Source organism: Dama dama, chromosome 2 (assembly GCF_033118175.1).
Source record: "Dama dama isolate Ldn47 chromosome 2, ASM3311817v1, whole genome shotgun sequence".
Classification (NCBI taxonomy): Eukaryota; Metazoa; Chordata; class Mammalia; order Artiodactyla; family Cervidae; genus Dama; species Dama dama.
This window is the reverse complement of record NC_083682.1, coordinates 48,403,663-48,421,300: the sequence shown is the minus strand read 5'-3', so window position 1 is coordinate 48,421,300 and position 17,638 is coordinate 48,403,663. Positions and strand designations below refer to the sequence as shown.

The 17,638-nt window shown below is 43.4% G+C and overlaps 1 pseudogene; it reads left to right on the top strand.

The window, feature by feature from the left end:
• Nucleotides 1-659: 659 nt before the first annotated feature.
• On the top strand, nt 660-728 carry LOC133041012 (U4 spliceosomal RNA; annotated as a pseudogene).
• The last annotated feature ends 16,910 nt before the right edge of the window (nt 729-17,638 follow it).

Sequence of the window (17,638 nt, the reverse complement as noted above, 5' to 3'; positions counted from 1 at the left end):
AGAGACTCGCAGCTCTCTATGAGTATTCCGACCATGTTAGAAGAAAACACACTATCAATTTTTACATCAATCTTTGAAATTTTTCCAAATGCAAAATTCTTAGTCTGTTGCCTTCAACTGGTTGCTCTCAATCTTCCTTGAACCTGAGACTCCAACCTTTCAATATCAGATTAAGGGTCTTAGCTCAGTGAGACCAACCTTGAGAAAGGAAACCTTAAGATCTGGATTAGACTGGGTCCAGGTGAATTTGTTTTTAGCCAAAGATTATATGCTGCAAAAATTATAAGCAGAAGGAGAATCATACTTCAGTTAAACATCTTGGACCTTGTAAATCAACATGTTAGGAAGGTCCCTTAAACTCTGTGAATGACGTTTGAACTCAATTCAAGAACTGCTGACTGAAAGAATATTTAACTACAAGATGCAAAATGGAGTAAAAGTGAAAGTGATAGTCACTCAGTCGTGTCTGACTCTTTGCAATCCCATGGACTATACAGCTGATGGAATTCTCCAGGTCAGATTACTGGAGTGGGTAGCCTTTCCCTTCTCCAGAGGATCTCCCCAACCCAGGGATCGAACCCAGGTCTCCTACATTGCAGGATGATTTTTTTACCAGCTGAGACACAACAGAAGCCCAAGAATACTGGAATGGGTAGCCTAGCTTTGCGCAGTGGCAGTATCGTAGCCAATGAGGTTTATCCGAGGCTCGATTATTGCTAATTGGAATGGGTAGCCTATTCCTTCTCCACCACATCTTCCTGACCCAGGAATCGAACTAGAGTCTCCTGCACTGCAGGCAGATTCTTTACTATCAGGGACTAATCATATATTCATCAAATGTTAATCAAGCTGTTACTCTGTGCTAGGTTCTGACCTAAGGTGGGGGTATGAAGATAAGTAAGTTGCTGCTACCTTCATCCCAGAGGTGTCTAATCCAGTGGGAAGACTCGAAATGTTTTCCTCAGCCTCCCCTGAAAAATAAGAGCAGTGTTTCCACAGCCATTGATCAAGAGAAAGAGAAGGTAGCTGGCATGCACTTTGTTAGCGCCCCATGGCTCCTTCCTCCTGAGACCTGAGCCACACAAGGAAGCAGATTGCAAGAAGCCCAGCTTATTGGTACCTCCTGACACTGAGAGGGTTTAGCTATAGCACTTCTGGGAGCTCTTCAAGGTAGTGATAATGTTTGCTGACTTCTGTGGTGTTCTCTGGGTTCACTTTATAAAGAGGAAGGGGAAGGGGCTCGCTCTGATATAGTGACCCTTTAATTTGGCCCCTTACAGCCACAGACATCTATTCTGGATCATATGCCTTACAGGCACTGTTTGGGTCATTTCACCTAGGTGAGGACAATCCATCATAGCAAGAGGAAATCTACTGTTTCCCTGTTTTTCCATTATTATAGTGTAGCTCACTTAACTGGGGAAAGAATGCTGGGTCTTGACCTTCCACTCAATAAGACACAGAGTAGGACTCCATCAGGCCAAGGGAAGGGTAAAGCCTGGAACATCTGGGTCTAGGCATTAACCTAGACTACTGGGTGAGGGTGAGCCAAAGACCCATGGGAATGGTATATCAGTGGACAGGAACAGACAGAAGTCAGGTGACTCAGAAGTCTAGGAGCCAGGGATCAAAAAGGTTAATTTTTTGATCAGAAATAGGCTAAAAGTGAGAGGGCTGGGGATCACAAAGAGCCATGACCCTCTTAGCTGCCGAGGTCAGGGTCAGACAAGGAGTTCAGAGAGGTGAGGGATCTTGGCAGCTGGCTTTCTTTTTATTCCCCCACTTCCCCTTGGCAGCTGTCTTGATAGGAATAAGGTCAACATTTGGGTGGGTGTTTGAGCCTAGATTCGAGCTGAGTGGTTAGGGAAAGGAAAATAGAGGCTATAGATTCTTAGCAAGCTGTTTCCATGTTTTAAAGCAGAGTAAATCCTTCCATATATGTTCTTAGCCTTATTATTAGATTAAGCTCTGTGCGTGTATGTGTGTATATATATACATGTACATACATAAATGCTGCTGCTACTGCTAAGTCGCTTCAGTCGTGTCCGACTCTGTGCGACCCCACAGACGGCAGCCCACCAGGCTCCCCCGTCCCTGGGATTCTCCAGGCAAGAACACTGGAATGGGTTGCCATTTCCTTCTCCAATGTATGAAAGTGAAAAGTGAAAGTGAAGTCGCTCAGTCGTGTCCGACTCCCAGCGACTCCATGGACTGCAGCCTACCAGACTCCCCCGTCCATGGGATTTTCCAGGCGAGAGTGCTGGAGTGGGTTGCCATTGCCTTCTCCACATACATACATAGATATATGTAATTTTTTTTTTCATGTTACCCACCGAGCAGACTTGGAGGCTTCCAGGGCAGGGGCTGTAAGCTTACCTACCTAGGTTGGACACACAGTAGGTGTTACTTGCTTTATCCAGCTCCTAGTGCAAGGTTCTTTACTGACCCTGAGGTGTCCACGTGGAAGTGCAGACACATAGAAGTGACATCTCTACAGTTACCCAGGTCCTTTTTGCAACCGTGCCTCTGATGCCAGGGTCACAGTGGCTTGCAAAGCAGTGTATAATGCTAGAGACTTTGCTGATATGTTCCACCAAAGTGTCCTAGGGAATAATATTTACTGAGAACTGTGGCAGGCTTGGCCCTGTACTTATGGTGCTGACCTCAGTGAAAATCACCATCAGTGCAGCAGATTTTATAAAAGCAGCCCCAAGGACGTGCCTCTCCTCATCCCATTGGTGATGAGTTGTTCTCTGGCAGCTCCTGGTATTCTGCTCCAGGCCTTTTATTTGGCTTTTTCCACTGGGCTGTCAATCTTCTAATGAGGCACGACATTTACTCTTCCTAATTCCCCAATCGCTGTGATACTGTGAAGCACTCTTAATTGGCTGCTCCGTCTTTATAGTTTTTGTGAAGAAGGGAAAAAAGGGAGGGAGGGTAGGAAAAAGGAAAAGATTGGGGTGCATCAGGGAGAGAAATGAAAGTAAAAAAATAGAAGAAAAGTGAGGGAAAATAAGAAAAAAATATGAAACTGTTGACAGTTCAAGTTTTCCCTTATTCAGAAAGTGGTTTAAATCCTTCGGAGCTTCTCTTTCAAGCTAGTCCCCTGTCAGAACTTGAAAACAACTTCTCTTCTGCCTGGGATACAAGTTGTAGGAAACTGCAAAGACACAAAGGTACCTGCTTATTAATAGAGCCTTTTCCTATTTAGGGTGTGTGTGCTGTGTGTCTGTGTCTTTCCCTTAGCAGGGCTGTGGCAACCACTCCTGAGTTTGAAAACCAACGATGAATTCTCTTTCTTTCTCCCCAAACACAGGCTCTGCTTGTAGTTTGTTTTTTCACTGTGATGGCTTCGTGGGGGTGTTTGCAGAGGACAGCAACGCAGTCATTTATTTCAAGCCATTGGTCAGCCAGGGGCAGGGGAAGGGAGATGACTAGCTTTTGCATTTCTACGACTGCTTTGTAAATTTCAAAACAGAAAACAAAAATCTTCTCTTCTCCTTTCAGCCCTCCTGAGCACCCACGGCCCCGCTCTTCCCTCTCGGGTTCCCGCCCGCCTCTGCTGGCGGATGTGCCCCAGTCCTGCTCCACGAGAACTGTGCTTCCCCACCAGAGCGGCTTTCTTTTCTGTCAACTCAGCGGGCACCTGCCAGGCAGGTCCTTCTAACTTCCCTTCTGATGACTCTTCTAGTGATGCTACTGGCAAAAGATGAAATGAAAAGCCAAAACCTAAGGTTCTTAGAAGAGGAGAAGCAAAATTCTCAACGGTGGGATCTTAACTATCAAGCATTAGTGTGTGTGTCTGTTTAGGAGTGTGTATGTGTTTATGTTGAGGGGTGTCTGTGTGTTTCTGTTTAGGAGTGTGTGTGTGTTTATGTTTAGGAGTGTGTGTGTGTGTGTATGTGTGTGTGTGTGTGTGTGAGGGAAAGATGTGGTGACAGAGAATGAAGAGGAGTCAGTGCTTGGATCTTCCTGATTTTTTTTTCCTGATGGTTTAAATTCTTCCTCTCTGTCCCTACCTAGAGTGACCTTTTTTTAGTGACAATTCTGTTGATTCTTTTTAGGCTGTGCTGAGTTTTTCTAGTTGCAGCAAGCAGGAGCTACTCTCTAGTTACAGAACTCGGGCTTGATTGCCCCCCAGTATGTGGGATCTTCCCAGACCAGGGATTAAACCGGTGTTCCTTGCATTGCAAGGCAAATTCTTAGCCCCTGGAGCACCAGGGAAGCCCCAGAGTGACCTTCTAACCTTCCCTACCTGCCCTCGCTTGCTTCCTTCTTTAGCAAGGATGAAGGATGAAGTAATGAGGTAAGGAGCGGCTGCAGATACCGTGTCTTTCCAGTGGCTGTGGAGGTGACACGGGGGGAGGAGGGGAGAATGTGGGTGGGATTCCGGATGGGCTTCAGACACAAGGTAGATCTGAATCCCTGCGTTAGCACACGACAGCCCTGCAAGCACTTGTGACAGTGAAGGTGTTAGTCGCTCAGTCGTGTCTGACTCTTTGCAAACCCAAGGACTGTAGCCCGCCAGGCTCCTCTGTCCATGGGATTCTCCAGGCAAGAGCACTGGAGTGGGTTGCCATTTCCTCCTCCAGGAGATCTTCCCAACCCAGGGATCAAACTCAGGTCTCCTGCATTGCAGGCGGATTCTATACCATCTGAGCCACCAGGGAAAACTTCTCTTATTACAGCACTGACATCTGAAATGGGAAAAAATTATATTATGTATTGAGAGCACTTAGAATGCTATACATTTAATAAAAGGTCAATAAAGGTAAATATTATTGGCATTTACTGCCTGGTGGGCAAGAGCTTTGAAGGCATGTTTTTCATTTAGAGACACATGAGCAATGGTTCCGAAGAAGAACACTAGACCCACGCACCCCAGACTCCCTCCAGGCTGAGGGCAGACCTGAGAGAAGGTGAACAGGTTGCCTCCCAGTCCCAGGACTCCAGTAAGGCCTGTGGGAGATGCGGGTAAACAGCTGTCCAGGATTCCATTAAAAAATCAGGTTTACGTCTCATCTTCAATTAGGTGACTCTCTAGGTCTTTTAAAACCTACTAAATCTACAAATAAGTGCTGGAGAGGGTGCAGAGAAAAGGGAATCCTCCTACACTGTTGGTGGGAATGTAAATTGGTACAGCTATTATGGAGGGCAGTATGGAAAGACCTTAAAAACTAGAAACAGAGCTACCGTTTGATCCCTAATCCCACTCTCAGGTGTATATCCGGAGAAAACTCTGATTTGGACAGATACATATGCCTCAGTGTTCATTGCAGTGCTGTTTACAATAGCAAAGACGTGGAAGTGAACTAAATGTTCATCGACAGATGAATAAAGAAGCTATAGTATATTTATACAACGGAATATTGCTCAGGCATAAAGAGACTGAAATATTGCTATTGGCAGCAATGTGGATGGACCTAGAGATTGTCAGACTAAGTGAAGTAAGTCAGAGACAGACAAATATTACATGATATCTCTGATATGTGGACTCTAAGAAAACAATACAAATGACCTTATTGACTAAACAAAACAGAAACAGACTCACAGACACAGAAAACAAATTAATAGTTAGCAAAGGGGAAGAGTGGTGGAGGGAAAAATCAGGAATGTGGGATTAACAGATGCACACTCTGCTGTGCTGTGCTTAGTCACTCAGTCGTGTCCGATTCTTTGTGACCCCATGGATTGTAGCCCACCAGGCTCCTCTGTCTGTGGGGATTCTCCAGGCAAGAGCTCTGGAGTGGGTTGCCATGCCCTCCTTTACTACTTATAAAATAAGCAACAAGAACCTATTGTAGAGCACAGGTTTGTAATAACCTATAATGGAAAAGAATATGAAGAAAATGTGTAACTAAATCACTTTGCTGTACACCCAAAACTAGATGCCAAGGGAGCGTTTCATGCAAAGGTGGGCTCAATAAAGGACAGAAACGGTGTGGACCTCACAGAAGCAGAAGATGTTAGAACACAGAAGAACTATACAAAAAAGATCTCCATGACCCTGATAACCACGATGGTGTGATCACTCACCTACAGCCAGACATCCTGGAATGTGAAGTCAAGTGGGCCTTACAAAGCATCACTACGAACAAAGCTAGTGGAGGTGATGGAATTCCAGTTGAGCTATTTCAAATCCTGAAAGATGATGTTGTGAAAGTGCTGCACTCAATATGCCAGGAAATTTGGAAAACTCAGCAGTAGCCACAGGACTGGAAAAGTTAAGTTTTCATTCCAGTCCCAAAGAAAGGCAATGCCAAAGAGTGTTCAAACTACCACATAATTGCACTCATCTCACATGCTAGCAAAGTAATGCTCAAAATTCTCCAAGCCAGGCTTCAGCAATATGTGAACCGTGAACTTCCAGATGTTCAAGCTGGTTTTAGAAAAGGCAGAGGAACCAGAGATCAAATTGCTAACATCCATTGGATCATTGAAAAAGCAAGAGAGTTCCAGAAAAACATCTACTTCTGCTTTATTGACTATGCCAAAGCCTTTGTTGTGTGTCACAACAAACTATGGAAATTCCTTCAAGAGACGGGACTACCAGACCACCTGACCTGCCTCCTGAGAAACCTGTATGCAGGTAAGAAGCAACAGTTAAAACTGGACATGGAACAACAGACTGGTTCCAAACAGGGAAAGGAGTACGTCAAGGCTGTATATTGTCACCCTGCTTATTTAACTTATATGCAGAGTACATCATGTGAAACGCCTGGCTGGATGAAGCACAAGCTGGAATCAAGATTGCCAGGAGAAATATCAATGACCTCAGATATGCAGATGACACCACCCTTATGGCAGAAAGCAAAGAAGAACTAAAGAGCCTCTTGATGAAAGTGAAAGAGGAGAGTGAAAAGGCTGACTTAAAATTCAACAGTCAAAAAGCTAAGGTCATGTCATCCGGTCCCATCACTTCATGGCAAATAGATGGGGAAACAATAGAAACAGTGACAGACTTTATTTTTTGGGGCTCCAAAATCACTGCAGATGGTGACTGCAGCCATGAAATTAAAAGACGCTTGCTCCTTGGAGGAAAAGCTATGATCAACCTAGACAGCATATGAAAAAGCAGAGACATTCCTTTACCAACAAAGGTCCATCTAGTCACAGCTATGGTTTTTCCAGTAGTCATGTATGGATGTGAGAGCTGGACTATAAAGAAAGCTGAACGCAGAAGAATCAATGCTTTTGAACTGTGGGGTTGGAGAGGACCCTTGAGAGTCCCTTGGACTGCAAGGAGATCCAACCAGTCAATCCTCAAGGAAATCAACCCTGAACATTCATCGGAAGGACTGATGCTGAAGTGGAAACGTCAATACTTTGGCCACCTGAGGCGAAGAACTGACTCATTGGAAAAGACCCTGATGCTGGGAAAGGCTGAGGGCGGTGGGGGAAGGGGACGACAGAGGATGAGATGGTTGGATGCCATCATCGAATTGATCGACATGAGTCTGAGTAAACTCCAGGAGTTGGTGGGCTTCCCTTGCGGCCCACCTGGTAAAGAATCCGCCTGCAATGCGGGAGACCTGGGTTTGATCCCTGGGTTGGGAAGATCCCCTGGAGAAGGAAAAGGCTACCCACTCCAGTATTCTGGCCTGGAGAATACCATGGACAGTCCATGGGATCGCAAAGAGTCAGATATAGTGAGTGACTGAACTGAACTGAACTCCTGAAACTAACACAGCATTGTAAATCAACTGTACTTCATTAAAAAAAAAAAAAAAAAAACTATTTAAAAAAATGATACAAAAGCAAAAATGTATGAGAGGATTTATACATCTCCATCCCTGTCTTGGTTCCTCTCCCCAGGGGCCATCACCATAACCATTTTCTTAAATATTCTAAATGTTCTAGCCTATGGAACCCCGTTTCATAATATCCCCTTGTCCTTTGAGCCTGCATTAAAAACTAACTGAATATGTAGTCTTTTATCCTGTTTTTGGGACAGCCTCCAGGACTGTCACAGCGAGTCGGATGATGTGTCTGCCAGCTGCTCACAAGTAGGGGCACTTCCAGTGCGGGAACTTGAGCAGCAGGAGCCGACAGGACGCCGAGGGGCCGGGGTGGAGGGGGAGCAGAGCGCCCACTAGTGGGCGGACCACGGTGAAGCAAGGTAACGCGGAATCAGAAGAGCGTAACACGCTCAAGAGTTAACGGTACAGAAATGGAGTGCAGAAATGGAAGGAATCGTTCCTTCTGTTCAAGAGCGTGCTGCAAAGGCCTGTAAGGCCAGGAGGAAACACCCAGCTAGAAAGTAGCAGGGTGACCAACAGAAGCCCATTTTATAGCACATGGAACTCTACTCAATGTCATGTGCCAGCCTGGATGGGAGCAGGGTCTAGGGGGCAATGGATACATGCGTATGTGTGGCAGAGTCACTTCACTGCTCACCTGAAACTGTTACAGCATTGTTAAAAGGCTGTACCCCCACACAAAATGTTTTTGGTGTTAAAAAAAATAAAGTTAATAAAAAGAAAGTAAAGGGGTACCAGGGATAGAGTGTCACTATGTTGGTGAGTTCAAGACTAACACACAAGTGCTTTTTCCTCTCCTGTTGCTCCCAAACTACCTCATCTTACGTTCTTGCCAAAGGCAGCTTCATTCCCTCTGGGTCCCATGTGCCTTGTCCTGGTCCATTACACAGCCTTATTGCTGATTGTTGATTTTGCTGAGAAGCCCTCACTGGGCCGCTCAGCCCTAGGTTTTACAACGTAGTCTGATTTCATTAATTTAAATTTTTTTTAAAGGTTCTTAAAATAATACTTATTTCTTAAAAGTTAACATGTGCATAACAGGAAACCAAAAAACACAAAAAGGAAAAAAACAAAGTTATCTATAATTACAAGCAGTTTACTGTTTGATATGTCCTTCTAGGTCTTATTTGTGTATTTACACAACTAAGCATCCATTATTATGTAATTAACAGCGAACAGTTATGTATCATACTTTTTCACACACCATGAATATTTACCATTTCAAAGTTGATTTCACTAATTTTATAAGGTCAACTTATTAGAGGCAAGTTGGGGTGTCCCCAGATAAACAAATAAATGGTTTGCTAAGCCATTCACTTTAAATGACAATAATGAAAACATTAATAAGCAGCGATATTTGCAACATGGTTTATGATCATTTTTAACAAGCAATTCTGCTGTGATCTTCGAATGATTTTCTTTAATAGATAACCTCCCTGTTGTCAGATTTAGTCTTGACTCAATATGTTTATGGTACCCCACCACATGTGTGTTTGAGTTAAAAAGCCTCTTGGCTGAGTTCCACAACTAAACTCATGAGTCAGACTCCTTATGGATTTTTATAAGTGATGGTCACTACTCTGCATGAGTTGGGATGGAAGTTTTTGGTGATTTAAATCATAGAATTAAAACCCACTTAGATAAATGACTAATTTAGGGCCAAAATCTATTTCCAGTGCAGAATTATCTGGATTGGGTCTCTGGACAACTACTAACTAATTACTTAAAATACTTTCAACATTATGTTCTGCTCTTTAGACATTAAGTTAGGCCACAAAATTCTTAAGAACAGACTGGATTGGGTAACCAAAAGGCTTTATTCACTCTGAGACTGTTTCCTCTTCTATAAAATGGGAGTGATAATAACTGTTACTTCCCAGAGTTATATACAAGGAATACATGTATATGTATGTGCATATTTTATATATATATAAATATATATATATATATCTTATTTAAATAAGACCCAGGTGGTGCTAGGGGTAAAGAACATACCTGCCAATGCAGGAGACATAAGAGACACGGGTTCAATTCCTGGGTCAGGAAGATCCCATGGAGAAGGAAATGGCAACCCACTGAGTATTCTTGCCTGGAGAATCCCATGGACAGAGGAGCCTAGTGGGCCACAGTCCATGAGGTTGCAAAGAGTTGGACCTGGCTGAAGTGACTTAGTTTGCACGCATACCGAGTGTCTAGCATAGTAGTGTCTGGTGTGTTATCTGTCACTGTAATTACCAAACAGCAGCTCCCTCTAAGATTTTCCTGAAGTTTCTTAGTCTGCTGTGGGCTCAGTTTGGTGTTTCCCTATTTTGATCTATCTTTCACACACTTTACAGGAATCTACAGACCATTCAGCAGCATTTTCTAAGATTATGTCTACCCTCAAATGATGTTCCTCCATGGAGTCCTTTTGTGGTTTTTTTTCCCCAGCTCTTTACCTACCTACTCTCATTGACATGGATCTTTTACAGAAAGGGCTTAGATGGAGGGTGGCATGTTCCACTTATTAGAAGGTTAACTTAAAATTAACTATGAAGCTTCTTTTGTCCAGATTTTGTTGAAAATATTTCCAAATGAGCAAGTTCATTTTTCTGTCCTCAGACAGTTCTATGAACATAGAAGTTCATCTTTCTGTGATGATAGAAGCTCTTGGGCATCCTGAGTTATCACTGCAAATGTTGGCTTTTATCATCCTGGCCTGAAAGGATGAAGACTGAAGAGCAGGTGCTTCAACTTTTGACTTGTTTCAAAGTTGGCATTGAGAGTAAGTTTTCCCTGGGTTTGCTAGAACCGTGTCTTATACAGTTTTACATTGTAGGCATTCAGTACATATTTGTTAAATAAATGATAATTGCATCATTGCTTCCCCAACTCCTCAGTCCCTCCTGCTACCTCTCTTTTCCATCTTTTCCCAAAAATATTGAAGATAGCTTACGAGGATGCCTAAAACAGAGAATGGAGGTGACAACATTTAAGGACAAATCAGTTTGAGCCACTTCTTTCCTTTTCTCCTGCTGTAGCCACCTTTGTGCTGCGGTGGACCCTGTTTTGCTGCCCCTGCCGACTGGGCCAGGAGCTGGGGAGTGGGCTGGGCAGAGTGTTGTGGGTTCAGAGCTAATCAGACTCTCCTGAGACGGTTCTCAGTGTCAGTGTGATGGCACTTCCTTCTAGAAACTCTCCTTTCTTGATTTAGTTAGTGTGAGTGGATTCTGTGGATATTTATTTCATCATAAAATAATAACTTATTTATTTATATTTTTATTTTTATAAATTTATTTATTTGGCTTTTTCTAGTGGCTCAGCAGTAAAGAATCCATCTGCAATGCAGGAGACACAGGTTCGCTTCCTGGATCAGGAAGATTCCCTGGAGAAGGAAATGGCAACTCACTCTGATATTCTTGCCTGGGAAATCCCATGGACAGAGGAGCCTGGTGGGCTATAGTCCACAGGGTTGATATTTATTTATTTTATAATAAAATAATAAATTATTTATGTATTATATTTTATTTCTTTATAAGTTTTATAAATTTTATTTTTTATTTTATAATACAATACTTTCATTTTACAATAAAAATGATTTTGAGTGTTTTCTGTTCTTTACAAGAACAACAACAAAATCCCCGATAAGCCAGACCACAGTTTAAAATTTTTTAATTAATTAATCAATCAATCAATTAATTATTTCTGGCTGCACTGGGTCTTGCTGCTGCCTGCGGGCTTTCTCCAGTTTCTGCAGGCAGGGACTATCCTACTTGCAGTGTGTGAGTGGTCCACAGTTCTGTGGCAAGCTTTCTATAGGAGGTACAAAGTCAGGAAATGTAGAGTAAGCTTATTTTTATACAGTGAGTCAACTACTTTTTCAAGTAGTATGCTTAAGCTCCAGACATCTTTGTAAATGAAGTACCTCTAAATTTTAAGCAGTGGGTCCAATTGTTAATCTGAAAAATGTGCAATAAATATGAAACAGAGTGTCAAAAATAAAGGTTTCAATACACAGGGAAGACAACGTATTTATTGTCCTTTTTTTTTCCAGATGAACAATCTGAAAATTTTTGGTGCATTTATTTTGGACATATATCCATATTAGTAAGCATAGTACTCAGTTAAAAATGACTAACCTACTGTTTAAAAATAAGTTTATCTTAGATTCCCAGACTTTTCAGACACCCTCTGGTAACCAGTGTGAACATGGAAGCTTCATCATTATATAGTTGAGAGAGTCACAAGATAAAAGGAAATGTAACTACTCAAGAGGTGATGCTCTACTAAGGCAGAGATTTATCCTCATAAAATCTCAGTTTACCATAACAGAGTGAACCACATCCTCAGCTCCATCTTTACAACAGCAGAATGCAGATTTTATAATATTGTTTCTTGTAATACCTGCCAATACTGGCAGACAGTGTTACCTGTGAGCGCAACCCAGAAAAACACATTTTGAAGGCAAAGGAGACAGTGGGCGCCAATCACCCTTTAGTGGCCTTGTTTCAGCCCAGTTTACCATTCTATGTTCAATTCTTTTCAAGAGATATATATTGGATATCTGTGTGTGTGTGTGGCAGGGGGAGCGCACGCTAAGTTTCTTCAGTCGTGTCTGACTCTTTGCAACCCCATGGACTGTAGCCCGCCAGGCTCCTCTGTCCATGGGATTCTCCTGGCAAGAACACTGGAGTGGGTTGCCATGCCCTCCTCCAGGGGATCTTCCCGACCCAGGGATTGAATCTGCATCTCTTATGTCTTGCATTGGCAGGCAGATTCTTTACCACTAATGCCACCTGGGACGCCCAATCGACTATGTATACTGTATATATTGGAAAAACCTACAATTTTCCCTTCTCCCAGTGAGTTTTCCTTCTCAGAGCTGACACCTCTGGTCACCAACTGTGTGGGGTTTCCCTGTCAACAAATGATTCTCTTAGACATCAGCTGGGTGTCCTACAAGTTAACTCCATATCCAATCCTCTCTATCTGGAGATGGTGTCAAATCCCACAGACTAAGGGCTCAGGCCCCTAAGAACGTTCCCCTTCTCCTTCAGATGCTGATTATGAGTAGTAGGTCCCCAGGTTATCTACAACTTCCATCAGTCTTGGTTACTAATTGGAGTGTCCCTTGTCCCCTCCTCAGGTTCAATTAATTTGTTACATCAGCTCACAGAACTCAGAGAAGCACGGTTATCAGTTTATTAAAGGATATGAAAAAGCAGCAGTCCCCAACCTTTTTAGCACCATGGGCCGATTTGAAGGGAAACAACGTTTCTACCAACTGGAGTTGGAGGGATGGTTTCGGGATGACTCAAGCGCATTACTGTGTATTGTGCACTTTATTTCTAATCTAATGCTGCTGCTGATCTGACAGGAGATAATGGTCTGTGGTCTGTAGCTTGGGGACGCCCGTGATAAAGGATCCAGTTGAGCAACCAGATGAAGAGATAGGAAGGGTGAGGTCTGGGAGGGCCTTGAGCACAGGAGCTTCTGTCTCCAGGAAGCTGGAGTTTGTTCCCCTCCCAGTAGGGATCTGTTCCCAGCCTGGAAGTCCCCTGCACCCTATGCAATTGGGATTTTAATGAAGCTTGCGCATGTAAACACGATCTATTGTTGCCTCCATTTCCAGCCCTTCTGCCCTCTCTGGAGAGAGGGGAAGGGGCTAAAAATTTCAAGTTTCTAATTGTGACTTGATCTTTCTAGTGGCCAGTGCCCAACCAGGAGCCATCCGCAAACCCACCCAGAGTCAACCCACCCATTAGAGCAGAATATGGACCCAGCACTCTTCTCCTTCCCCTTAGGAATTAACGTGGAATTTAGCAGCTCTACGTCAGGACAGGGTCAAACACCAAATACTAGAACATAAGATGCTCCCAGGGTTCTTATCACTTAGGAAATTAATTACAAGGGTCTCAGGAGCCCTGAGTCAGGAGCCATGGTTCAGTTCAGTTCAGTTCAGCCACTCAGTCATATCCAACTCTTTGTCACCCCATGAACTGCAGCACACCAGGCCTGCCTCCCTGTCCATCACCAACTCCCGGAGTTTACTCAGACTCATGTTCATTCAGTCGGTGATGCCATCCAGTAATCTCATCCTCTGTCATCCCCTTCTCCTCCTGCCTTCAATCTTTCCCAGCATCAGGGTCTTTTCCAATGAGTCAGCTCTTCGCATCAGGTCGCCAGTGTATTGGAGTTTCAGCTTCAATATCAGTCTTTCCAATGAACACTCAGGACTCATATCCTTTAGGATGAACTGGTTGGATCTCCTTGCAGTCCAAGGGACTCTCAAGAGTCTTCTCCAGCACCACAGTTCAAAAGCATCAATTCTTCTGTTCTTAGCTTTCTTTATTGTCCAACTCTCACATCCATACATGACTACTGGAAAAACCATAGCCTTGACGAGATGGACCTTTGTTGGTAAAGTAATGTCTCTGCTTTTTAATATACTGTCTAGATTGGTCATAACTTTCCTTCCAGGGAGTAAGCGTCTTTTAATTTCATGGGTACAGTCACCATCTGCAGTGATTTTGGAGCCCAAAAAATTAAAGTCAGCCACTGTTTCCACTATTTCCCCATCTATTTGCCATGAAGTGATGAGACTGGATGCCATGATCTTAGTTTTTAGAATGTTGAGCTTTAAGGGAAGAGACCCCAAAATATATTTTTATTATCTCAGGTTGTGCTAATTGCTAGGGATGCGTATGTTAATAAGATAGAGTCACTGCTCTCCTACAGTTTACCATCTGGCAGGGATTAAAGACATTAACCAGGAGATTGCAAGTCTTTACAAATAAAATTTACCTCCTAGGTGCCAGGCCTTCTCCTGGACACTTTACATCCATTGTCTTTATTAAGCAGATCTCGTTATGCTCAGTTTAGAGTTCTTAGATGCTTGGAGAAGTTGTTACATATAGATTTGAGATTTGAATCCAAGTTGGCATAATTTGATAGTCTAGAATCCTATACTATCCAATATGGCAGCCACTAGTCAGGTGTGGTTATTTAAATTTAAAGCAATACATACAGATGAAATCTAAGCATTTAGGTCCTCAGTCACATTGGCCACACCTCAAGTGCTCAACAGCTACATGGAGCTAGTGGCTACTGTATTGGACACTGCAGATTCAGGACATTTCCATCATCACAGAAAGTTCCATTGGATTGCACTGGTCTGGACTCTTGAAGTCTAAACTCAAATTCAACTTCAAGATCCTATGCCCAGAACAGATTTTCAAAGCCCAGGAGTCACAATAATTAGCATTGTTTCTTTTCCCTGAGCTATCAGAAAAGAAGCTTCTGAATAGGGAGCTACCCTGCCACACTCTTTGAATGCTGCTGATTTTGGATGTGACCTTAAGGTTCTGTTTGTAATGAGAAGTGTGCACAATTTAATGAGATAATAAGCCACACTTTCAGTGGGAAGCCTGGCACATAGTAGGCAATCAACCAATGCTCATATAATACTAAAGAGTGTGGAACGTGGAGTCACAACACTGGATTTGAGGCTCAGTTTATCATTTTCCAACCACGTGGCCTGCACAAATCAGTTAGTTTCTCTGAACCCCAGTTTCCTTAATTATAACATGGAGACAACATCTGACCTTGGAAGACTGTAAAGACCATGAGCTAACAGTTATGAAAGCACTCTGCTAAGTACAGGCTTTGCAAAGTAAGGTATTATTTCTGCCCTCTTTTGTGCCCTGAAAAAAATTATTAAAATAATAAATTTCCAGTCTTAACTTGTTTACCTGTGCTTTGCCTGTTTTCCCTAAAAATGGAAGACATAAAATATATGGTTTATTGAGGGCCAGTATTACACGAGATTACCCAAGTTTTACTGCAGTAGAAAGAGGAAAGAAAGAATAAGGGGACAGTGCAAGTCAGCATAAATCTTTGCTAATTCCCTGATAGTCATGATCAGGGCTGCGGAGATGGCCAGGTGTCTGTGGAGTGGATGCTGTCCTGGATCTTGCATTAGTGAGTCTAGACAGGACTCAGAGAAGGGCGCCTGATGGACCCCATTGACCACCTGTGACTGAGTGAGGGTTTATGCCAAGTCCTGGGGAGCAATGTGCCTCTGGGGCCTCCATCCTCTCCTGAACAGAGCTGTTATGAAAGCATCCAGGCAGCAGACTGCCAGACACGCAGGAGAAACAAGGCACCTTAAATCTAGCTCTTTCCATTCAGGGAGTGAGGGTTTAGGAGGGAGTTTTAGCCCACTTTTGAAAAGGCTTGTTAGGACATTTCTTTTTTTCTCTCACACCTGCAACCCATACTTATAACCCCAAAGTCAAGCTCCTCCTCTGAAGTCCCCTGAGTCACTGGGATCATCGTTTCCATGTTGCTCACCCATCCTCCTGAAGGAAAAGATGGCGGCAGAGGATGGCATCACAGATTCAATAGACACGAGCATGAGCAAACCCCGGGAGAGAGTGAGGGACAGAGAAGCCTGGAGTGCTGCCGCCCATGGGGTCTCAAAGAGTCAGACTCGACTTAGCGACAGAACAACACCAGCACCATCTGTGCTCAGTGCGTCCCAGCTCTGAGGTGGGTCACCTTGCACTGGGTTTACCCAGGGTACAGGCCTCCCATCAGATGTTGCCCTTGAGTAGGGCATCACTGAGGAGTACAAGTGGGCGTGTTCACCTGCCCTTTACTGTCCAAACTGTTCCCTTCCTACAACATCATCACCCAAAAGCCAGTGAATGGGTGTATCAGACTTCACCTAAGAGCCAGAGTAACTAGAGGGAAAGATAATGAAAGGAGATGGGGGTCGGTGAGGGGAAGGGTCCTATAGATAACCCTCCACGTGTCTGTCCTCAAAATCAATGGTGAAGCATGAGCAGAACTCACCCTTCGTAGGGGAAGCCCAGGGGGCACACCCAGTTCCCAGGCAGGATCGCCGTCCTTGGGAGGAGACATTTTTCCTCGAAGCTCAGAGTGTGTGTACCAGACCATCACCTTTTAGTGGAAATCCTGCTCCCCACCCTTGAGGGTGTTACATAACAAAAGTTCAACTGAGGAAATTTGAAGATTGAATTGGTTTTATTCAGCAACTCATGAACCAGGCAACATCGCATCTAGCAATAAAAAGGAGCTCCAATGAGTGGTAGAAAATAAAAGTTTTCTAAAGGTGGAGAGGGGCAGAAAAGGGAAATTATTGGCCCAAAATGCATTGTTTTAGGCAGAATTACCCTCCGAAGGGAAATGGAAGGGGCCTATTTAGTGCTAACCAGGGTAATTCCAAATAGACTGGTTAAAGGTTACATCTCAAGGGAAGATTGTAGCTGTGATTAGGTTGGGTATTATGTCTTGGTTTGGTTGGCTGACTTGGGTCCTTAACACAGAGACTCCGTTTTTTGTTTACACATATCAATAATTACTTTATTATTATTATTATTATTTTACTAGCAAGTTAGGTGGCACTTTATTTCTTTTCATGTCATGAATTCTTAATTTTTTAAAAATTTATTTATTTTAGTTGGAGGCTAGTTACTTTACAATATTGTAGTGGTTTTTGTCATACATTGACATGAATCAGCCATGGGTGTACATGGCCCCCTCCCACATCCCTCCCCACCCCATCCCTCAGGGTCAAAGAGACTCCATTTATTTTGAGCCTGTTGGTTTTTTTTTTTTTTTTTTTGGTCTGTGCTGTGAGACGTGTGGGATCTTAGTTCCCCAACCAGGGACTGAACCTGTGTCCTGGGAATTGGAAGGCAGATTCTTAACCACTAGACCAGCAATGAAGCTCCTGTTGGTTTTTTTTAACAGGGATTTCTCTGGCCCTAAACACTGGGAACACAGAAATCCCATTAATCACATTTCACGACGTCTCTGAGCTGTACCAACTCATCTCAAACGTAACAGAATGGGTCAGGACTGGCTTTAACTAG